Source organism: Thamnophis sirtalis, unplaced genomic scaffold (assembly GCF_051295495.1).
Source record: "Thamnophis sirtalis isolate CommonGarterSnake01/CBP01778 unplaced genomic scaffold, rThaSir2_p1.2 scaffold_4, whole genome shotgun sequence".
NCBI classification, from domain to species: domain Eukaryota; kingdom Metazoa; phylum Chordata; class Lepidosauria; order Squamata; family Natricidae; genus Thamnophis; species Thamnophis sirtalis.
Genome location: NW_028261384.1, coordinates 99,107,121 through 99,132,210, shown reverse-complemented (window position 1 = coordinate 99,132,210; position 25,090 = coordinate 99,107,121). Strand labels below are relative to the sequence as shown.

The following is a 25,090-nucleotide window of genomic DNA, read 5'->3' as shown; positions in this document are numbered from 1 at the left end:
AAAATTCTGCCCTTCAAATAACTAAATATTTAGCATGAAAGAAGGTACCCACTGATATCAATGGAAATTTCCCTCCCACAGTTAAATCATAGTGGGGGAGTGTGATTTTTACTAGAGATGTGACATGGGGGAAGGAGAACATTGGCCATTAGCCTTGAACACTATGCTCTCACATCTCAGGAGTTGCTATTGTTGGAAGGGGGAAAAATCTGATGTCATTTAATGCATTCATTCATATAACATCAGGTCTATTTTGTGCCCAAGTTTTACACTCCAAACAAACTTTTTCAGGTGTAACAGTGAAATGTTTTAATTCAGACATTTAGGAACTCTTAATTTAGAAATGTTCATTAAAAACATAAAAAGAAAAATGCTGTGAGGTGTAAAGTAAGCCTCGGAACTGAGAGGTATAAATAGTTACAAAAGACAAGCAACACAAAGAAGCAGCGGAAGCATGCATTTACTGACCTATCTATTTTGTTTAATTTCATTTATATCCCATTTTCTTGGGGAGCTCAACTCAATAGGTCTGGAGATAGTCCCTTATTTGATTCCAGCAAGTAAGTAAGTAAGTAAGTAAGTAAGTAAGTAGGTAGGTAGGTAGGTAGATAGGTAGGTAGGTAGGTAGGTAGGTAAGAAAGACAGACAGACAGACAGACTGACTGACTGACTGACTGACTGACTGACTGACTGACTGACTGACTGACTAATGGACAGAAAATGCCCTACAGTCAGTTCCACACTCTAATGGGATTCCACGGTCCTTTTGAACATTTTAACTTCTATATCACACTGGTTCTTAAAATGAGATCAAATGTGATGTGAAAGGAGGGTGAGCCAGGAATGCTTTCTACATGGTCAAGTATAGTCTTCCTTAACTTGGTGTCCTCCAGATATGCTGGATTTTAAGTCTAAGCATTTTTCTAAATACTTAGCCTTTGTCTGTGGAATCCAAAATAGCTGGAAAGCATTACATTAAAGAAAGATAGTCTACAACATGCATAACAATAAGTGCAGATATAGTAGGATTGTTCTCACTTCTGTCTCTTGTTACAAGTATGTGGAACAAAGCTACAAAGCACCTTAATGGACTCCACAGTAGTGTGGGAAAGACTCAAGGCAAAGAAACTTGTTCTTGGGCAGTGAAGTTCAGATCAAGAGGAGAGAAATTCCGGATTTTCTGATATTGGATTCCCATTAGTTCCCCCCTCCAGAGCCTTCTTAAGGGCAATCTGAGGTCAGGCTGAAGTGGGAGAATTTTTTACGGAAATCCGTGGCCTGCCTGAATGTGTTCCATGGACAGCCTTTCCTAGCATACACTTTTATGCTTTCGGAAGAGTAGTTATGTCAGTTTGTTGCAACAGAAACAACAGAGGGTCTTTTGGGCCCTAAAATTCTCAACAGATTTATTATGGCATGTTTGTCTAACTGCCATAAAGGGCTTAGTCAACAAAAGCTAATGCTACTGAATGTTTAAGATGCTGCAACATGTTTTTGTTGTTTTTTGGTACACACTTGTTACTGAATTTTAAATGGATGTATTTAAATGGATGTATTGAGAGCTGCCCAGTTCACAATGAACATCCATTTCACAATAGAATAATAAAGATTTTTCTTTGTCAAAGACGTAGATTTTTCAATTTGTCCATCAGCTGAATTTTAATAGTTTTGATTTTTGTTTAATTGATTCTATTTTGTTTAGCAGTTTTATTGATGATTGTTTTATTGCATTTTTGTTTTACTTATTTGTGGACTTGAGAAGTTATTGAAAGGTGGTATGAACTAAAAGGTAATTACATATCCAACATTGCTCCTCAGTATGTCTCAAACACCTATTTTTTTTCCTCTAAGAACTTCTTTATTGGGTACATCATATTGGCACAATCAAATGGAAAACCATCTCTAAATGTTTCCTGTGGTTTCAGTATAATAGGAAATAACTCCATCTCCGAAGGTCACAGGTTACGTTGGCCAATTAGATTAATTGGGGGGCTCTCCAGGCACTCCTCCCTGTCTCTATCCACCACCTGTAGAGGTGACTTCTATGGCTTCTATGAGAAAGTTCTCTTGTGTCTAGCAATGCATTTCATCCTCCTCCCCTTCCCCTCTCTGTGTGGCAATTGAGGAATAGAGAAACGGCTTCTGCCAGGTTCCATTCAAAGCTGGCACTTAGTTTTCTATCTTGGGCCAGCTCACATGGTGCTGCCTGGCTTTTCTTTTTTTTTTTAACACTTTTAGTATATTTTATTTTCATTCTCATACACTCACATGTATACACCATACAGTATTAAAGAATAATTATTCTTCAAACACCTATTTTTAATAGCCCCTTGCACAAAATTGTTGTACCAAAACAAGCTGCACATTATATTTTAACTGATAGGCCTTTAAAAAATAGATGAATTACATCTTTTCTTCCTTAATGGATTTTTGTAAGATAAAGAGAAAAAAATGGAAAAAATAGTAGGAAAACACAACAAGACAATTAAAAGTGGCATTACAATTATAAGAAGAAAGCCATGTAGTTTTCCAAAGAAACCATCATATCAATGCTTCTGTAGGCTTCTGAATTTTCTCTGTGGAAGATATCTGTGGAGATTCTCAGTCATCCAGGTCATGGTTGTCCCAAAGGTGCTTTTTCAAGAAGCAACCAGAAAGTCTGGTTGCCTCTTGAAAAAGCACCTTTGGGATATCTCTGTGGAAGAGTAATAAAATAATCCCATATACTACAACATCTCAAAGAAAGCTTATTTCAAGAAAGCTTTCTGACTTTGATATTCATCCACCACCACTCTAACGCTAACCATTATCTCTTCATCGGTGCCATATTTAATGAATGGCTTTCAATAAGGTACCAGGCTAGAAATTGGGAGACCTAGTCCCTAGGGGTGGGTTGCTGCCAGTGTTAGTACCGGTTTGCAACCCATGTGCAATGTGCGTGCACACGGACACACACGCACACACACAATTTGCAGTAAACTGTGAATGCTCAGTCACTAAAATTCAAAATGGTGGCAGCCAAGTGGCAGCAAGGGAACAGGTTCAGGGGTGTAGCAGGCCTGGATTGCTGCCAGTTCTGTGACCTAGGCCTGAATTCCACTACTGGTTTGGCCAAACCGGGCTAAACCGGTAGCAACCTGTTTACTGTTTATTAGGATTTGTATGCCGCCCACTCTCGAGAGACTTAGGGCGGTTAACCTACCACTGCTAGTCCCACCTTAGCCATTAAAAACAGCTGGATGACCTTGGTTCAGTCATTCTCTCTCTTTTATATTGTTGTTGTAGGGAAAATAGGAGGAGGATTGTATATTAGACATATTTGTTGCCTTGAGTTATTTGAAAAAATAATAAAGGCAGAATACAAACAAACAAATAATATTGTCTTTGTTCTTATATCTCTATTATATCCCAAAGGTGGGTGCCTTAGAATCTCTGCCACATTCTGAAATGGCTCTTGTGCACTAAGGTTCAAATTATAGGATGGTTTTTAAGAGTAGGATAACCACCCTTCAACTTGATAAATTATGGCGGCTCTGCTATTTACCACAGGAGCAAAACTGGTCATTAGAGGGGATTTATTGATATGCAGGATGTCTGTGGACTCAGTTGAAAATCCTTGTGGTAATTATTAAATGGATCATTTGAGCAATGAAAAAAAAATCCCTATTAAATTATGGGATTTAAGAACTGGAAAGATAAACAAAACAACAACTTGCTTATATCACATATCTACAAATTTCTTAGTCTAAAAGTATACTTAGTGTTTGTCTTCCTACAAACCAGGCATCCATCTTTAATATTGCTAAAGCAGGAAGGTGGGATGGGCAAATGCTAACATGCCAGAATGGATGGGTGGAAGGAACAAACACAAACTTTTTATGGGTTCTAAAATAGTTATAATTTCATTTTTATTCTAGTAGGGAGAATTTATTTGCCTCAACCACATAGAATACATCAAGGGGAAAGATGAACCCAAAGTTTAATGGTAATTTAAAAAAAAGGAAATGAGAAGCATTGTTCTATCTGTACACTTTCAGTCCAACTCAGCTCCTAAATTATATAGATTCACCAGATTAAACATGCCCGTTGTTATAGAAGATGGGCAGGTTGAGCCTGAGGTAAGGATAAACATGTGATCAGTCAACCCTAACCCCTACCTCCCCCTTAATTTCATTGACCCTTATCTAGCAGCAATTTGTGTATAGGAAACATGTAATAAACTCTTAGTGCTTTGAAGTCAATTTCTCTCCCTGGTTACTTGTGCCTGACAGTTGTCCTTCAAGTTAATTTGCTTTTAACTATTTGTAACTACACATTTTTGTCAACATGTTGTTTTCATTAAATTGAATTCTATTACAGATTGCATTTTAATGTGTTTCTAAAAAATATACTACGGAGCTGTGGAATCCTGCAAATCCTGTAAAATCCTGAGCACTATTTTACAAATAATAATGAATTTGTCACATCTATTTGTCAGAGACAAAAATCTGTTTACCAATTATTATTTGAAAGGTACATGTTTTCCCTGTCCAATCATGCCCAGCTCCTTTGTCTATTCATCTCCATTCTTAACCAAGGGAGACAGAGTTATCCAAAGATATTTCTGCTATCATGTGGCCAGGATGACTGTACACTGAGGCGTATGGAATACTGTTATCTTCCCACCAAAGTGGAACCTATTTATTTGTATTTGCATGCTTCCAAACTGCTAGGTGGACAGGGGCAAATAATGGGGGCTCATCCCATCACACAGTGCTCGTGTCTTGAACCTGGGCTGTCAGTTTTCCAATGGACAAGGTGAGTTTTTTAACCGCTGAGCCACTTCGCCCCATTTATTTGAGAATAATAATTCTCAATTGTTCAATTTCTTTTCCCCTCACTTTTTCTGTAAACATCAAAATGACAGCCATTTCTTTTTGCATTTACTTTTTCTGGATTATAGATGCTTTTCCTTTTCAGATTTCAGAAATGGAGTTAGGACGAATGAAAGCATTCATAAAAAGGTGGCAAGATAAAATCACAATCTAGATAGAGAGGAAGAATTGCTCTTGACTTGGTTCATTCCCTGTGGCTGAAGTGATTGTGCTGTTGCCATTTGTTAAAAACTATTCTCACAAGATAAGCAGTTTTGTCAAGAATTAACTCTGGAAATGCCAGTTGGCCCAGATGACTCTAAAACTGGCATCTAGATGCTCACAAGGGAAAAAATTAGAAGCAGCAGAAGCAGTGGACTGTTGGATGGATAAGAAAACAGCTTCAGAAAGCAAAGTATATCCTGGATAGTAGTCCACTAACACACACATTGCCAACAGCACCTAAGTTAGAGAAGATGCAAGTGTCAAATTCCAGAACTGAAATAGGTTACAAGAAAGGTCTATTTTTCAAAGTTAGAAAATTGCATTGGCTATGAGAAAAGGGAGGAGGCTTTAGAGCAGATCTGGGAATTTTATGGCTCCCAGGCCACCTCCGCCTCTTTGGCTGTCCATGTCCATCCCATGTGAGATCAATTAGAAATTAGAAATCAAATGTAAATAAATGTACACCATGCGTCCATTACACTGTATTATAGCAGTAGACTTATATACCGCTTCATAGGGCTTTCAGCCCTCTCTAAGTGGTTTACAGAGAGTCAGCATATTGCCCCCAACAATCTGGGTCCTCATTTTACCCACCTCGGAAGGATGGAAGGCTGAGTCAACCCTGAGCCGGTGGGATTTGAACCGCTGAACTGCTGATCTAGCAGTAGCCTGCAGTGCTGCATTTAACCACTGCGCCACCTTGGCTCTTGCTTTTATTTTTTGCTTTTATTTTGAAGGCAACTGCTTCTTTTTCAATTTACATATATTCATGTGTGTTCCTACACACCTTCACAGCTCTATTGGTTTAGCCTCCACAACAGTCCCAGTTTCTAATTTGGCCGCAGCAATGGGTTTCGGCTCCTGTTGCAACCAGTACACTGCAATGGGAGGCGGGCATGCACCACGGGCATGCACGCAGCACACGCATGCATAACCACCGCCTGCAATGCTCCAGTTCCTCGGCGGAGCATTGCACAGGTGCCGTACGCTGCACAGATGGCCCATTTCCTTCAAATACAGGTAAGGAACGAGGGAGGGAGGGCCCTCCCAAGCACCATTCCGGTACGGAGGCTGCTGCGTACCGGGGCGTACTGCCTGCAACTCACCACTGTTGCATGGGAACATTAATTACCTACCTCTGCTTTAGAGGTTCACTATTCTAATGATTGCTATGAAGCAACTGACAGTGCGCATGTGGACACAGGAGAAAGAGAAGGTGGAATTTCAAATGTATGTTCAGTATGTCTTTCAACATACCTTTCAATTATTGTGAGCCAATCCACTAAACCACATGGGGGAGTTTAACCCTTCCCATCCTGGCATAAAATCATATACATATTGCTATACACTCAGTTAGAAAGCTTTTTTTTTCTTAACCTTAATGAGCAAAAATTACAACATTAGTTGTAAGGAGGCAGAATTAACTTTCTATCCCCCTCTCCATTTCTCTGACATTACTCAGCTGATCAGCAGGCAATTCCTAGCAGTAGGAAAAGCAAGGCTGTAACCACACCCCTTTATCAGCAGGAGACACTGCAGATTTCCTAAAATTAGACTGCTGCTTGAATGCAACCTGCCTGCACTGAGATGCATTTTCCTGAATTAAAGATAAAAGCAAGGGCATATTTATTGGAAACTTAAGAATTATAAGAATTGTACATAAAAGCACATATACAAAAGGCACAGTTGAGGGATACATAGCCCCCAAAGCCTATCAGAGAACACATACATGAAAACTAGGAAATGAGTATAAATTATTGTATAGTAAAAGATTTTTGTGCCTTTTTTCTATGGTCTTCAATATACTATATAAGATTGTCCTGCACAACAGCTGCTTAAAATCATATTTCTTTAATATTTAGGCAAACTACAATTAGTTTCTTGAGACTGGAATTTCCATAGTAAGTTGATGCAATTGTAAAGCAACTCCTCACATAACTGGACTCAATTTTATGACTGTTTTTACGCCATGGATGCTAAGTGAATCATACAATCATTAAGCAAAATCCAGCATCTTGAATTGATTTTGCTTGTCAGCAGCCAGCTGGAAACTCGCAAATTGTGATTATCTGACTATAAGACTCTGCAATGATCATAAATGTGAGCTAGTTGCCTAGTGTCCAAATTACAATCATATGACTACAGAAGTGGTGCAAGACAATGGTGTTATTCTACCGGTTGGGGCCGGATCACGCAAACGAGGAGCGGAAATCTCAGGTGGCTCTGTCTACCTGTGCCCGGCTCTACGGCATCCCATTTAGGCCATTTTTTTGCCAAAAGCAAATGCACGGAAGGATCTGGGCATGAGCATGCTTGCACATGCTCACATTTGTGAGCTGGTAGGGAAGGTAAGTGTATACCACCTCTGGTGCAAGAGGGATAATTTTGAGGATGAGTTGTAAATCCTTTTTGCCAAGGCCATTATAACTTCAAAGTGTCTTTAAACAAAGAATTGTAAGCTGAGGACTAGCTGCATCCATCAAGGATTGTAGATCAAGAACTTTCTACATGCAATTCATGAGCCTTAGCTGCCCCTCCCTTTTTAAAGGGTTCAATTATCTAGTCTGATGAAATTTGAAAATATTTTTCCTAAATAAACCTGATATAGTAAGAGACAACAGCGTGCATGGTTTTTCCTGACATAAAAAATAGGACTGCTTTTGGCTAGAGCTAATATATAATAATATAGTGATACAATAGACACCAAAAATATGAACAATAGGATAAATATGCTTTATAATCAGAGCTAATTGTCTAAAGGAAACATGCCAAATTAATGAACAATTCTTCATGCAAAAGTGGATATCATATGCAAAACCCACTTGACCTTTTATGGATTGACAAACAACAAATCCAAGTGTGCCACTGAATAATGTGTGATATCCCATGTGGTGGACATGCCCCATCACAAGGAAGTACTGGTGCAAAATTCGGAAGTGGTTAGAAGAAATTACTAGAAATCAAACCAGAAGCATTCTTATTAGGACTACTGGATCAAAAAATGGACAATCTCAATACATAATCATACACATACTCACTGCAGTCAGGATTGCCTTTGCACAAAACTGGAAAAAAATCAATATACCGTCAGATGAAACTACAATCAGGAAAACACTTGAATGTGCAGAAATGGATAAAATGACAATAGAACTAAAAGAAAGAGAAGACTCGGACTTCTATAAAGTATGGAATAAAATGTACAAGTGGCTAGAAAACAGAAGCCAAGGCAGAAAATAGAGAATACAAATATATGGAAATATAAATAATGAATACTATTATAAGTGTTAATACTATGTATGTTACATTATAGGTCAAGGTTATAGTGAGAGGAAGGCAATGCAGGAGAGAATTATAAAAGCTAAGAAGGACAGCCGATATAGAAAGCTGTAAAATTATTATATATTGTTATGTATGTTCTGTGTTTTGTTTTGTCTTATTGTGTTTTTTTCTTTGCTGTGTCTTTCCTATTGTTTTTAAAGATTAAAACATTTAATAAAAATTATTTTTAAAAAAGAATAATGTGTGATATCAACTTCCCTATCAAAATAAATCAGGAAAAACTTCATTGAAGAAGTGATAGAGAAAATTGAAGACTCGACAAGTACCGTATATACTCGAGTATAGGCCGACCCGAATATAAGCCGAGGCACCTAATTTTACCACAAAAAACTGGAAAAGTTATTGACTCGAGTATAAGCCTAGGGTGGGAAATGCAGCAGCTACCGATAAATTTCAAAAATAAAAATAGATACCAATAATGCCATTGCCCGTTGAATAACATATACAGCCTGCCTGTGCCCATTAAATATACAGTAGCCACTGTAAAAATTTGCTCTGCATAACAAATTATTATCACACAATACCGGTGTAGTCAATGAAATACTTCACTCACCTCATGATGCTGATGTCCCGCTGTGATGATGATGTCCCGCCTCCTATGACACACGGCACAGTGATTCCTATCATTGGATCACTGTACCAGAGGAGGTGGGACATCGCTATGTGGCTGCTTGCCATAACAAGGAGGAGGTGGGACATCGTTGCAGAGCGGCAGGAGGGGGAGGAAGGGGAATCGTAAGACAGCCCTGCATTACATTAGAACGTGAGGAGGGGGGATGGTGCGGTGCACGCTGCGCGGCAAACTGACACAGAGGGAGGGGAAACTCAGGGGCGCTGGGCCATTCACGAGCGTCACCCAGCGGCATGGCCCCGCCCCTTTTTCTCCTCCATTTCGGGCAAATTTTTCACTGACTCGAGTATAAGCCGAGGCGGCTTTTTTCAGCTCAAAAAGTGGGCTGAAAAACTAGGCTTATACTTGAGTATATACAGTAACAAAAATGGGACTGTTTTCTGCACAAGAAATGGCTTGAATTGGAATAAAGATTAGATGGTACATAAAATCTGGTAACAGATGAGCTTGAATTGTATGGAACAATAAAAACGTATCTTATACCCAAGACATTATTAGCCTTCTGGCGTTGTAATTCCTTCTCTTTTTTATTTTGTAAAAATTGCTTTAGACTCCTGTACTCTTTACAAGAAGTTCAGTAGCAATGCTCCACTTTGTTTTCATATGCAATAAAAGAAAATTCACAACCTTAATAGATTATTTCTCATGGGAAGAAATTGCGCTCACACAGAGAAACAACATGCAAAAACAGAAAAGAATTTCAGGGAACTTGCAGATCACACACTGAATGGGAGGGGAGGGTGAATGAAACAGTCAGATTTCCCCAAATTTATAAAGCATTAAGAAAGGTAACTATAGAACGAATATAAGAATTTCCACAGTTGTATATGAATGGAACAGATTGCCTTGGAAAATGATGGACTCCTCTTTGATAAGATTTTTAAACTAAGATAAGAATGTTTTTCTAAGAGGTCAAGCCATCTGAGTTTTGAAGAAGGATTAGCACATGCTTTGTGTGCATTCAGGTTTAACAGATGGCATTTGGGGGCTGAACCAAGCAGTCTTATGTTACTGTTAATATAAACTAGCAGCAAGCAGAAAGTAGATCCAGGCCTGATAGTAAACCTCTAGAATGATTTGCAACAGATTAGCATTTCTGACTTCTAGCCAATTAATAAGAAGACTCCTCTTTTTTTAAAGTTAAGCTGCTGAGACAAAGGCAGTTTAAGACAAAATCAGGATATTTATATGCAAGAAGTATTTGCTCTGCTCTCCTATAGAAAATATATTTCCTTGTTAAATATTTGCAGAGGCATCTTGTTCCTTAAGTAAAGGTGTATCTCTATCCATCCTACCCCCCCCCCCACTAAAAAACAAACAACCCTATAGCCTGAATTCTGTCCAAACAATTGTAAACAATACTAAGTTACACCCAAATATGGCCCAAAGTTTGACTTTATAGAAGGCAGCCCCTGGGGTTCTATAACGTAATTGCTAATTATGTTAGTGTTAAATCCCTAAAGAGTGCTTTTATTTTGTTTGTTGTTTTGTTTCAGGTGTCTCCAAGTCAGTGCTGAGTCTTGGTGGAGAAGCTCATGCCATTTTTTTGGCAAAATTTCAGAACTGGTTTTGCATTGCCTCCTTCCTAGGAGTGAAATAGAATAACTAGCCAAAATCACACAGCTGCATTGTGCCTAGGGCAGGACTAGAATTCACAGTCTCCTGGTTTCTATCCTGATGCCTTAACTGCCAATATTAGACAGGCTCTCTTTTCCAAATGAGTTTATTACTAAACTAATGTAATATGTTTTGCATTTAAAGTGGAAACCAGAAGTAATCAAAATCCCTGGAGCCAAACAATATAAAATACAAACAATTACACAGCTTATAATGTCTTTGAAGGACACCTAGCTGATCATTTTCAGTGGTAAAATGCTGAATTTAATGTATGCTTGGCCTGATCCTACACAATTATCTCTGGACATGTTTGGGGAAGAGATGGGTGAATTTTGAAATAAAAGAAGTGGAATTAGAAAGGAAGGAATCATGGTTAGATTAATAGCACTAGTATTGCTAGCAAAATGCCCATCATTATGACAGGCAGGATAATGTGAGGGAAAGCAATAATGTTCCCTAATAAAGTTCTTTACTTTTACCCTTTATGTGAATGACCATTTAGCAATAACCCGCTAATGCATGAGAAAGCGGGTGAGTGCCTTCTCAAATGGAAAGACCAGATCAATCTATTTTTCATTTATGTACATTTTTGTGCTTCATAATTAGGCCACCGCATCCCTTTTTTCATCAAAGAGGACAAAATCCAGAATTTAAACTATAACAACCTCTTCCTACAAGATATGCTTTGTGTGCAATTTGTAGCATTTTTTCCTGGAGCTATGCATTATGAAGAATAACAGCACGTATTAGCCCAAATAATCCTCCCAAGTAACTCACAAATACTATGGTATAAGGCTGCTCTCTGCCTTGAGCTATAGTTGAAAATGAAGTCAGAGCCTAGCTGTACAGCCATGTCCTGAATTCTATTTTTTAGTGACATGAAAATGGTGCAGTTTGAAGGACTTCTCTTACCTACTGCCTCCCTAAAGGATGCGGTGGCTTAGCGGCTAAGACGCTGAGCTTTGGCTTTGAAAGGAGATGAGCCCCCTAGAGTCAGGAACGACTAGCACATATGTGCAAGGGGAACCTTTACCTTTTTACTGTCTCCCTACTAGGGCTAAATGTCACAAAAAAAGACACAGTTCTTTGCCCCCAAGGAGGTTACAAACTAAATATGGAGGGAGTGAGGGAGATGCATAGCTAGCATCTAGAAAGAGGGTGTGTGTGTGTGTGTTTGATGCAGGTACACAATAGCGGACAAAAGATGCTGATGATACAGATGTATTTGGGCAGTAGAGCAGAAAGGCACATTTTGAGAGAAAAGACAGTTGATGAAGAGGCAGAGAGACTGGGAGCTTTAGAACTGCCAGAACCAGCAAAGGCGTTGGTATCTCTGATAAATGATTGCCACTTCTGCTGATGCTTTAAAGCAATTTTGTCCACAATCAGGCCTCATTTGCATAATGAAAAACATCTGCACTATTTTTTTTCTGCTCCATTGCCAAAAATAGTTTTTGTGACTGCAGGATTTGCATATGGTTTACCACCCTCTTCCTTGCACCCCCAAAATGTAAATTAACCCTTCCCTGAAGATCCCTTCCATGACTGCTGTTTAGAATTTTTTGCATATAACTAGTGAAGAACAATAATTAGTGGCTCTAAAGAAAATGGCAGATTGCTCTCTTTCCCCACCCCCCCTCCAGCCACCCATCGCCGACACATTTCTAGCAGCTTAAAGAGGAGTGTGTAAGCATTACAATGTGCAATGCTTTGGGATACTTGTGGTTCCTGTCTAAAAACGTCCACTAGAACCAACAATATTCCAGTGGTCCCAATATTCACAAGGACAAAGCCATATGTTTAGCTCTACTTTTAAAGAGATGCTTTTTTTTAAAAAATGAAACTGAATATTTTAGTGTTATTTATTTCAGGGAAACACACCTTTGCATCCTTAATTGTACATCATTCTAATTATTATAAAACCAGTTTTACTGCATTAATACAAGGCAGAAGACAAAATATCTATTCCATTAAGCTTATTGTCTGTTCTGAAAGCCAAAAGGATAGACTTGAACATTGGTGCTATCCCAAAATGTAGAATTTGATGATGAGCAATGTAGAGCGCTACACTTAGATGGAGAAAAGAGGTGCACAAATATAGGATAGGTGGTACTTGACTTTGCAATATTACTTATGAAAATGTCTTGCAAACCACAAATTAAACATCAGCCCCCACTACACTGTAGCTGCAAAAGAGCTAATGCGATCTTGCTGAATCAACAGAATTATAGTGTCAAGAACATAGGAAGTAGGAGTGGGATTCACTTGCCTTCCCTACAGGTTCGCAAATGTGACCTCTGCGCATTTGCACAGCCTTCTTTTGGGCGAAAAAGAGGTCTAAATGGGATACAGTAAAGCCCAGGCAAGTGGGCGGGGCCACCCACAATTTCCGCTACCAGATCGGGTAAGCCAGTCCGAACTGGTAGAATGCCATGAGAGGAAGTGATATTTCTGTCTCATATTGATATTTCTGAGATATTTCTGAATTCTGATATTTCTGAGATATTTCATGATAGGAAGTGATATTTCTGAGATATTTAATGTCTCATTGGCTAGACACCTGGAATACCGCATCTAGTTCTGGTTGCTGCAATACAAATACACTGAGAAATTGGAAGAGGCACAGAGTGATGAAAGAGCAGAAGGGCTTGGAGGTTAAATCCAATGAAGGAAGTTTTAATAAGCTAAAGAAAAGAAGACTAAGGGGCAGTGGTGGGTTACAACCCGTGCGCCCTGGTACAGCTGTACCAGTGCCTGCCAGGAGCACCAGGTGCCGTCCTGGTACGGTGCTCTGGAGGGCCCGCCCGCCTGCCCTCCTTATCGGTATTTGAGCTCTTCGGTGTTTACCTGCACGGAGCATACGGCGCCTGTGCAACGCTCTACTGAGCAGCTAGAGCGTCACAGAGGTGTTGCAGAGTGTCGCAGGAGGTAAGGAAGCATGCGTGCGCTGTGTGTGTGCGTGCTGCGCACATTCATGTGGTGGACACCAGGCCCCGTTGCAATGGGATCCAGAACCCACCACTGCTAAGGGGACACATGAAGCAGTCGTCAAGTACAGGACATGCTAACAAAATTCAAGAGGTGGAAGTTCCACAGGGGGAGCTACAAGAGGAAAAAAAGAGAACTCACTGTGAAAGCTATTAAACAATAGTTCCATCTCTGGAAGTTTTCAAGTAAAAGGTGGACAACTATTTTTATCTTGGACAGCATGAGAATTTATGTCCTGGGCAGGGAATTGGTCTAGAATTTCTTCCAAACCCAGAATTCTATCATAAGACTTTCTCAGTCATGCCGACTCACCGTCATCATGACATGAAACAAAATCCCATCAATTGGTTCTCACCTTTTTCAATAGGTAGTAGTAGGCAAGAACAGTCCCCATAAGAATTATTTGCCTCTCCTAAAAATACTGAAGGGGACGCAGTGGCTCGGTGGCTAAGACGCTGAGCTTGTTGATCAGAAAGGTCGGCAGTTCAAATCCCTAGTGCCACATAACAGAGTGGGCTCCCATAACTTATCCCAGCTTCTGCCAACCTAGCAGTTTGAATGCACGTAAAAATGCAAGTAGAAAAATAAGAACCACCTTTGGTGGGAAGGTAACAGTGTTCTGTGTGCCTTCAGCATTTAGTCATATCGGCCACATGGAGACGTCTTTGGACAGTTCTGGCTCTTTGGCTTTGAAACAGAGATGAGCACCGCCCCCTAGAGTTGGGAACAACTAGCACGTATGTGCGAAGTGAACCTTTACCTTTTACTGATACTGAAATATCCCCATTACCCTTCTCTTCAGTATAGTTGATCTGATGGATTTCACTGGCAAAATCATAGGAGAGAAAAAAATGTTACTCCTTTCACTATACTGTAAACCAACTGAAATTGGCTCTTCTATGATTTCTTTAAATTTCAAACATAAAAATGTGTGACCCATAGATATCAATTAAACATGTCAGAACTGAACCTTTTGTATTGCTTAAGGTCAACCCTTACAGCTTCCACAATATGGTTGAAAGTTTGTAAGAAATGCCTCCTGAAATCTTGCAAGAAAGCATTTTTCCATTAGTTAGGGGAGAATTTTGTTGTCTAACAATATCCCTTTCCCATATAGCTAAGAAAACCCAATAAAATTAAAAGTATCATAACAGAATGAAAAGCATTAAATAAGAGCACAGGCACTTTTGTCTGATTCATACAGATAATAGAATTCAGATTCCTATTTGTGATTTATACTGATAAGTTGCTTTCTTTTTACAAGATAGAAATGAAATTAATAGCCTGTAAACAGTTTTACGTTTTGAAGCATTGAATGGCACAAATGCACTGTTCAGAATGGCTTTGAAAGATTTAGGAAATATTTATTGCATGTGCAGAAATGATTTTAAAAAAAGTGCAGCTCTGTTCCACACCATCCCACTTCCATGGTATATAATTTAGAGTCATTTTTCTATCCACCCAACAAATGGCTGATTGCTGAGCATTTTACTGGCATACATGAATGTCAGGAAGCACAAGATGGCTGGAGCTACCGCATCACAGTGCACTGGAGGGTATCACTGGAGCCAGGCGTTTGTTCTACACCAAGGTTAGCAATGGTTTCAGTGCAGCATTTCAAGACATAGTAGTACTGATCCATCTCACAATGCAACTGATTAAAAGGGCAAGCCTAAAAATCTCTACTTCGAAAATCCACCAAGTTCAGTACAACTTATTCAAGTGGTTTAAATGACTGCAGGTTTACCCTATTAGAAATTAAGAATGGAGTGAAGGAGGGGAAAAAGATGTAGTTACAACATTTTGCCTTTAGGAATCTATTTAGGCACACATGTTGCATTGCTCCTATGTTCAGTGCTTTCTCTCTTTCCCTTTTACTCCAATCCATATGCAGTTCCCTTTTCTCCAATTACACGCTTCAGTAGTGGAACATGCCAGAGCTCCTGACTGCTAAAGAGAATTAGTTTTAAAAGGCCATTTGTGCAAACCACACAACAGGATGCTGTTTCTTGTAGTCTTTTTTTTTCCTTAAAGAAAAAAAAAACCCCTTCATTCCAACAAGCCTTTTTTTATTTTATTTTTTTTAATACTAATCTTATTAAAGATTACAATTTACAACAATATACTAATGCAAACTAAAAAATAAAAAATAGAAGGTGCAAAAAAGTTAATAAGATAAAAAAGATTTTAAAAGAAAAAATAAGAATATAGTATAGAAAAATAAAATAAAAATATAAAGCCTCTTTTATTTTCTGTCTCAGCTATTTTTTTTTAAACCTGACTCATCATCAGCTACTGCTCTCCCTGAAATTTTTTGGGGAGGCAAACTGAATAGGGAGGCAATCTTGCAGAGAAAAGAAATGCTTTCAGTTTAGCCCAGTCCAGTGAGAAGTAGCCATACAAAGAAGCTTTCTCCATGAAACTCAGCAGCAAGGAGTTCATCAGAAGATGGGTGGAGATGGAGAACCCCCAAGGTTGGAGAGAGTGTACAGCACTCTGCATGATAGCAACCATGACCTCATAGCAATATTAAAGTCCAGGACCTTAATGATTAGTGTTGGGGAAGTCTTCCAGTTTCTACCCACAATGTTACAGGTCTAATTTCATGGCAACTTCTGCATTTCCCTTTTAAATGTTGGTGACCTGCGTGCTGTGGGCCATATCCGGGGTCAGTTTCAATCCTCAAGGCAGGTGTGTCTGCATGTTGGCTTGCTAATGAAGAATCCCTGGTGGTCTATGAGCTTGGTTGCTTCCTTGCAGATGTTTCATTACCTAAACTAGGAAACCTTAGCAGTGCCAGTCCTACAAGTTTCTCCTTTGTTGGACTGCTACTAAAAGTGATGTGGGAAGTATTGTTTTTAATTAACTGTCTGGACAAGTCCATTAAGTTTTCTTACCAAAGCTTTTGGAAATAGTTTGCCATTGCCTCCTTCCTATCGCTGAGAGAGAAAGTGACTGGCCCAAGGTCACCCAGGTGGCTTTGTGCCTAAGGTAGGACTAGAACTCATGAACCTGGTTTATAAACTGATTCCTTCCTATTTTTAACCTGATTCCTTATTCCTTCATTGTCCTAGCTTAACTTCTAAACTATGACACTGTACTTCAACATTCTTAGTAATGCCCCAGTCATTTGTACATTAAGATAAATGTAAAGATGTGGTATCTGGTTAAATTATATAGCTTAGTGAAAATACACGAAAACTTGAATTTTAAAAAGGTGGGTGTATATTCGATTACATACATGTATTCTATGGAGACTATCTGATACATTTACACATCATCAGAAAATAGCAGTTCCTCATTAGATAAATATATGTCACAATTAAAAGTAGTAGAGAGAATTGATTGATGGAGCACAATCTGCTGGGGTTTCCATGGGATTATTTCCTTGTTAATTACTGGGAAGAAAGACAACACTGATACTTAGGTTTTCTGCTTGAAGCATGAAAATATTCCTGGATCAAGAAAAGCTTGTATTACATGCTAATCCGATAAACTGATGATGGCAGAAATATGCTCAATGTATGGGCAAAATCTAAAATGTGGGTGCATGGTCTGCATTTGCTTCTCTAGCCAAATTTCAAAGCCACAGTACAACTCTCTGTAATTTGTTGAATTTAGTTCCTGAACTCTACCTTTTCACTTGGATTCTATCACTGCAAACCTCTCCTCCCCCATCCTTTTCACCTGCCAAAAACTGTTCGGGTTTCCATCCTGCTCTCTGAACAATAGCAAATTGCCTGAAGCTCTGCCCAGTCTATAGAATATCCTCAACACACATACACACACACACACACACACACACCCACAGCTTCTCTCTCAGTAGCTAATGGCTGAGATTCTGTTTGTAATGCCAGAAGCAATTTGAGCAAAAAAAAATGGGAAGTCTCTCTCTCTCTCCCTCCCTCCCTCCCTCCCTCTCTCCCTCCTTCCTGGAAGGGAATTGCTCCGACCCTCAACCCAGTTTCTCTCCCATTATGGTGGGCTTAACCTCTTTAATAACAAGCATTTATACCAAAAAGAAATCCCGAGCTTTGCATTTTTAAAAGCTTAAATAAACAGAAGGACCTCATTCATTGTTTCATATGCATGGACCTGCAACCTCCATACCCCAGATATAATGTCAAACATTTGCCCTACAGCAACTCTTGCTCAGCTAAGGGTCATTGTGGGGTATGTGTATAAAGGAAAATAGGGATCCTCCTCTTACAATAGGGTGATATCAGCACTGCTATGTAGATGAAATAAAAAGATCAGTATCATCTTCTAGGATTTTGGTTGGTGGGAATGTCCTTCAGCCATGTGACTGGCTGAACTAGGAGTTTAGAGAAGGAAGGCTCTTTAGAGTTCAATTAAGCCATGCCACGAATTCCTTTTTTTTAATTAATTATGACTACACCATTTTATAATTGAATATTGTATGTTTTTTTTTCTTTTGCAACCTCTAGTTTTATAATCTGATTTGGTTGACCATTTAGCACTCTGTTTGTAGTATTTTGTAGTATATTTTATTTATTCCTAGTTTAATCATAATTCTTTAATAGATTTCTATTTGAATGCTATAAACTCTGTTATAAACTGTGCATTTCAATGGTCAGTGACCCACAATGAAGAAGTTCTGCCCCTGCTTGTCCCACCAGGTTTTGTCCAAGCAGCCATTTTGAACCAGGACAAGGGTGGAGAAAGCAACTGCCTAGCAATTAATTACCTCTCACGGGGAGGTCAAGAGGTCTAGGGCAAAACAGATTTGTCTAGTGCAACCAGGGACAAAAGTAGCAGTGAAGTATGAATGAGTTAATCAGATGGATGTAGTGATGGGGAGAGAAGAGGAACAAAAATGAACATAGAATCAGAAAAGGCCTCTCCCCATCCCAAACAAGCTGACTAATGAAAAGATTTCCTTTCTCTTACCCTCTGGATAATTCAGGAGGAGCTCCAAGCGAGCTGGAACAGTGTCACTCCAAGAGTTTTCAAGATCTTTTCTTGGATGTTCAGAGACTCCTTAGGTCACAACCAGGATCAGAACCAAACCAATGCCAAGACAAAATTCTTCCAGAAACAGAGATGCATCAAAGGACTTCACTGAAGCAAGTGTTGCATTCAGGTCCATATATTCTGATTCATCCATTCATTTTCCTTCTACCTGCAATGGAGGTTTTGTTCCTTAGGTGGAAGACACACCTGAGGATGTCACTGGGTTAGAGATGTGGTAGCCCCTTCCTCACATACAGAAATATAGTTGCCTTAGAAAATGTGATCCTGCAGCAAAGGCAGTTCAGGTTGGTAAAGCTCCTCTCTCCTTTCAAAATGAGAGCAGAAAACCTTGCTAGGTCCGTACTGCTGCCAGTACCTCACTAGCTGCTGACACCACAATGGGGAGGGGTCCCAAGCTGGACATGATGGCAGGCTTGCTCAAATCACACCCACCTTGTTGGGCGCTCACCCGAAGATTATCGGAAAAGAGGATCGCTCAAATACAGTTTATTACTGCAGTTCCATAAATCTTCATGAGGCAAGGCAGAGCGAGACAGGCAGCTGGGCCATGAAAAGGAGGGAACAGCACTCAGCAGAGCATGAAAAATAGGCAGAGTGATCATCTAGAAATGGACCAGGAAAAAAAAGAAGCAAGAGGCAAATAGATAGATAGATAGAGAGAGAGAGAGAGAGAGAGAGAGAGAGAACCCTGCTGCAGGACATGAAATTGTATTGAGGGGGAGAGTTGCAGGAGGGAACGAAAGAAAACAAATGAAAAATCCGCCAGAGTGATGAGAATCTTCAGGGTCCAGCCATTAAGGGGGAGAAGGAAAAGAGAGGCATGCTCCTGCTCCCAAGTCCTGCTGCAGCTGCCAAGGCGTGAGTCTTTCCACTCTGCATACGCAGCGCCTGAGGAAGATGCAAGCCATTCGCTGGCTCACTAGAATTTCCCCATACAGAGATAACCCTTTCCATTCCTCACTACTGGTAAATTCATGGCTTCCATTCCCTGACCTCCCATCTCTGACTCCATATGCTCAATCTCTAAAGTCAGTCACGCACATGGCTATAAATTTAAACCAGGATTTCGTCCACAGATTTGTACAAGATCTCAGAGATTTCAGATGCAGGATGTTTTTTTCCTGGAGCAATTAAGGGCTTTAAATATATTTCTTGTGAAGAAAAGTCCAAATAATCCAAGGCAATGGGATATGGGTGATGGGTGTTTTGGTCATCACCATTAATTATTTAAAATCTACCATATATAATTTACAAGACACACATGAGAGTGATGCCCCTTCATCTGAAGATAAATGTCTATCCAGGTCGATGGGGCTCAGTACGCAGGACCCAGAATATCGGACAAAAGGCCATGATCTCTGGGATAGACTAACAGATGAACCAAGGAAGATCCAAGTCTGAATTTCAAATATGGGGGCTCACATATGTCATTAAAGCATAGTCTAACAGGGCTTTTTGAGGAAATAAAATTTTCTAACCAGTCTTCAATGGTTGGATTTTATACAATACATTTAAGTACAATTTAGGTTTTTTTTTTAATGTACAGTGTAGCTACTGAAAAATATTACGATGAACATATTCAGGAATATGCTAGATTGTTGTTGTTCATTGCGAAGTTATGTATGACCCATCACAACCCCATGGACAACGTTCCTCTACCATCCTCTGGAGTACATTTGAGCTCCTGCTTCAGTGACTCCATCCAGCCACCTCATTCTCTGCCGTCCCCTTCTTCTTTTGCCCTCAATCTTTCCCAGCATTAGGCTCTTCTCCAGTGAGCCCTTTCTTCTTCTTAGGTGACCAAAGTATTTGAGTTTCAGCTTCAGGAACTGGCCTTCTAAAGCAGTGTTTTTCAACCTTTTTTGTGCAAAGGCACACTTTTTTCATGAAAAAAATCACGAGGCACACCACCATTAGAAAATGTTAAAAAAATTTAACTCTGTTCCTATATTGACTATATATAAAGTGTTTTTCCCACGGCACACCTTACACTATGTCACGGCACACTAGTGTGCCGCGGCACAGTGGTTGAAAAACACTGTTCTAAAGAGCAGTCAGGGTTGATCTCCTCTAGGACTGACTGGTTTGATCACCTTGCAGTCCAAGGGACTTGTAGGAGTCTTCTCCAGCACCATAGTTCAAAGGCCTCGATTCTTTGGTGCTCTTTCTTATGGTCCAACTTTCACAGCCATACATTGCAACTGGGAAAACCATAGCCTTGACTATACACACTGTTGGCAGGGTGATATCTCTGCTTTTTAGGATGCTGTCTAGATTTGCCATAACTTTCCTCCCCAGAAGCAAGCGTCTTCTAATTTCTTGGCTACAGTCTCCATCTGTGGTGATCTTAGAGCCCAGGAAAATAAAATTTGTCACTACATTCATTTCTTCCCCATTTGTTTAGCAGGAATTAAGAGGGCCATACGCCATGGTCTTAATTTTCTTAACATTGAATTTTAAGCCAGCTTTTGCATTCTCTTTCTTCCCCGCATCAAGAGGTGGTGCTAGGTTATAGCTAGCTTATAGCTACATAAAAAGTTAAGTTGGTCTGTTGTACAATCTAGCAAAATTCACTTGAATTCTCCAAATTCTCTAGCTTGGCTGACCGTTGGAGGTGATATGAGAAATGACATCTCACAGGTTATTTTACACACTGAGATGTTTCAGGTTAGCATATAGTAATCTAATCAAAGCAACTGCATCTAATTTCCCAAAAAATTAGTGCCAAATTTAATGGGCAACTCAACTGTCAATTGTTCAATTTTTCTTTTCTATTCTTTCTTTTTTCTTAGCTTTGATTGGTTCACCACCAGGACATCAGCGCATAAATTAGAATCTCACTCATTCCAATTGGAGATGCATTGTGTTTATAGTCAAGTAGTTTTTTAATGAAAAACATCAGAAAGAACTACATGGTGTAGTAGTAATTTCAATATTGTTGGGACTTGTGCGTCCATCACACTTGTGCAATAAATAATATTCTATTCTGGTCTAGTCTGGTCTGGTCTGGTCTGGTCTGGTCTGGTCTGCTCTAGTCTAGTCTAGTCTAGTCTCCTCATTAATTAAACAGATGTCTAGTCTCATCTAGTCTAGTCTCCTCATTAATTAAACAAATGTCTAATCTTATCTAGTCTCGTCTCCTCATTAATTAAACAAATGCCTAGTCTAGTCTTGTCTTCTCTTTATTAAACAAAAATCTAGTCTAGTCTAGTCCCCTAATTAAACAAATGTTTTTGAAACTTTCTAGATGGAATGTTAACTTTCCTGAAGGTTGACTAGAGGTTGTTCAGTGCAAAAAAACACTGTCAAAGAGCCTGAAAGATAGCTCTGACACCATTAGTAAGGATTTCCCTGCAGTACAGATACACAAAGAATGGGCAGAGTTCCATTTCTACACTGGAGTTGCTGCTGTTATGTCTCACCTTCCAACAGCAGTAATCGCTGGTCAAATTACAGAATCATGAGCTGTCTTCCCTAGTCTGGTTTCTTCTACATTTTCTGGAATACAATTCTAATTTACAGTTCTGATAATGGAGAATATTGGTAGCTCAGGGTTGAAATGAGGAGTTTTTCACTTGGGTGCTTTCTTGCAGACATTTCATTGCCAAACTAGGTAACATCATCAGTACACTGGTGTAATTAAATTTCTGCAAGAAGATAATCAATCTCAGAGAACACCAAGGTCTATAATTTCTATAATGTAATTTAACAGTTGGCTATGCTGACCAGAAAATATGAGAGTTGTGATGCACCCTACTGGAAGATAGTATATTCAAGAAAAAACTTGTCTCAGCAATAATGACCACCAAACAGCAGGAACCTTTTATAAAGTCCATATTTTCATCTCATTTACACTTTTCCCAGAATTCTCTTCAATATTCTATCTGTGATTTCAGCACACTGCTCATTAGAAAATTTGATGGAGAAAAAATTAATTTCAGGACTCTAAAAAAAACTATATTGATCTGCAAAGAAGAGTGTAACAATACAACTACTTCATTTTACTCTGTATGCACCCAACACTTAATGAAATTGTTTTGGGGGGAAGGTGGAGAATTTTTGTAACTATCCTGATAGTCCAAGCTACTTTGTCGAACATTGGGGATAGGTTCCAATTTACCCGCCCGAGTGCTGACTGTTGAATGCATGTTGTGGTTTTACTATTTTATTTTTGGTCACTTATTGTTTGTCCCTTGTTGCTGCACACCCTTCCCTTATGATTGTAAGCCGCCCTGAGTCCCCTCAGGGAGAAGGGCAGCCTATAAGTCTTAATAAAATGACTCAAAAATTTTTTTTGCCAAATCCAGTCTGTTTTCCAGCTAACAGAATTATTATATTGTAATTTGTTTGACCAATTTAATTATCATATTTGTAAATCAGCTTCATCTACTGGATTCAGGTTAATAAACAGCAAATAGGTCAAATATATTGTTTGGTTGGACTTTGTAAGATTAACTGCTAGTTCATTGTTGTTTTAACTGTGTAGTTGCTGAAGATCTGTTTTTAGTTTCTCTTCTGATTTTTTTACTTGATTTTTTTAAGGAATGGGAAGAATGTTTTTTAATGTGTTCATTGTTATGTTTCTGTATAGGCTTTTATAATTGCAAACTGCTTGGAGCCATTTGGAATTTGAAGGTATATAAATGCTGTAATAAATCAATAAACAAATCCTCAACATAAGCAGATTAATGATACAATAAAGCACACTGTAAGCTAAAGGTTTTCTCAAATTAAAACGTCAGCAAAACAGGTAAGTCTTTAATTTGGCATCAAAAAGCATACAATGTAAGTGCCACACTTCTTTTTAAGAAGCATTTCTTATGGACATCCCCACCCCCATCCCCCAGCATTTTTTGCTGCTGTATAGCATTTTTCAGATAGGACAATAACCACTATAGACAGAAGGAGGATTTATATATTCTGAGGTTTGTATGGACCCAAACTTCTTAATTTCCAGTGCTGGTCAAGCCATCAGGGTTAGCACAAATGCAGTTCCAGTATCACAAATTATATTCTCCCTTGGAGTGAATAATAACAATTAATTTATATTCAAAAAGTTAACAAGGTTCATTTGAGAAAGCTCTTCCAAATGGGGCTTAACTATTTCTTGGCCCACAAACCAATTTTGCTCCAGTATATCTAGAAGTCTGCATAGGCAGGGTTTGGGGTTCCTTTTGAGGTTCTTTGGTCCTTTTATACAGACCTCAGACCTATTTGGTTGTATACAGATTTGTGCCAGACCTTCCTTCCTTCCTTCCTTCCTTCCTTCCTTCCTTCCTTCCTTCCTTCCTTCCTTCCTTCCTTCCTTCCTTCCTTCCTTGCCTATCCTTCCCATTATTGACACCCTGAAGGTGATTAGTCTTATAGTACTACAATAAGACTATTGTCTCTCTGTGTTATACAGTTCTGTTTTTTCATTATAGAAACAATAGACCCCTCAAGGACTGTTCCCTGGGATTATTGTTCAAATAATGCAATGGATATGAAAAATATTGGGTGATATGAAATATAGTAGCCCTGTAGGTTTTTATCATTTTTTCATTTTATAAGTGAAATGGAAATTTGAGAGCAACCCCCCCCCCCAAAAAACAACTCCATATGCCTGCCCAGTGACAGAGCAAGATAGTGATGACTCAGTGAAAGGGGTGTGTGTGCAGCAGCAGCAGCAGAATTGCCCAATGGTTGCCTTGGTGGTCATAATCTGGACTAAGCAACTTCCAAAGTGCCAAAATTCAGATTGAACTTTGGTTTAGCTTACAGCTAGGAACAACCCTAGATAGGGGTGGTTAATACTGCGATGCAGAATTTCTCCCAGTACTTCTCAAATCTTCCCAAACCTAAATTCATATCCGGGGCTAGAAGTAGAAACACCACATTCTTACAGTACATAAGTATTAATTCAACTGCTTATCCTCTAATCAGATATATGTTACCATTGACCTAAAATGATCTCATGCATTCTATATCAAACAAACAAAGCAATACAAATACAAATCTAACATCAAATATGGCAACTTCTAGAATTTGATTAGAAGACCATTTCAGTCTATCAGGACATTCCATTACAGATCTTAAATTTTCCATTCGTGAACAAAGGAATTGCCAATGAAAGCTATAAGGTGATTATCTCTGAGTTATAGTTCATCAAGTAGTGGGTTTGAAGACAATGATTCCTATCCACTGTACATGTTAATTAATGCTGCATTGCTAACCTGACTGCTTTGGTATCTATCATTTCTATTGAGCAAGTCACTGTACTTATTTTACATATGTTTGCACTTCAGTTGGATTGCTGTGATTGATAATTTCTGTGTATCATTTCCCTATAAATTCTGTCTTTAGACTCCCTACCAAGTTTATCAAGTTGCGCTTCATGTCATATCCTTAATATGTTAGGTTTCTCAGAGAGCGCTAGGCTTTTTGCCATGAATATGCTCTAAAA

General features: G+C 39.1%; 1 protein-coding gene across 8 annotated transcripts in view; it reads right to left on the bottom strand.

The window, feature by feature from the left end:
- Positions 1-25,090, bottom strand: part of SRCIN1 (SRC kinase signaling inhibitor 1) — a 309,886-nt gene that overhangs the window by 146,783 nt on the left and 138,013 nt on the right. Inside the window, exon 1 of one of the 8 annotated variants that reach the window (XM_087713549.1) lies at positions 18,565-19,110. The exons of the other annotated variants lie outside the window; for them this stretch is intronic. The gene's annotated coding sequence lies outside the window, so the exon portion shown is untranslated. Of the gene's footprint in view, positions 1-18,564; positions 19,111-25,090 lie in introns of those variants that run through there. 8 annotated transcript variants of the gene reach the window in all.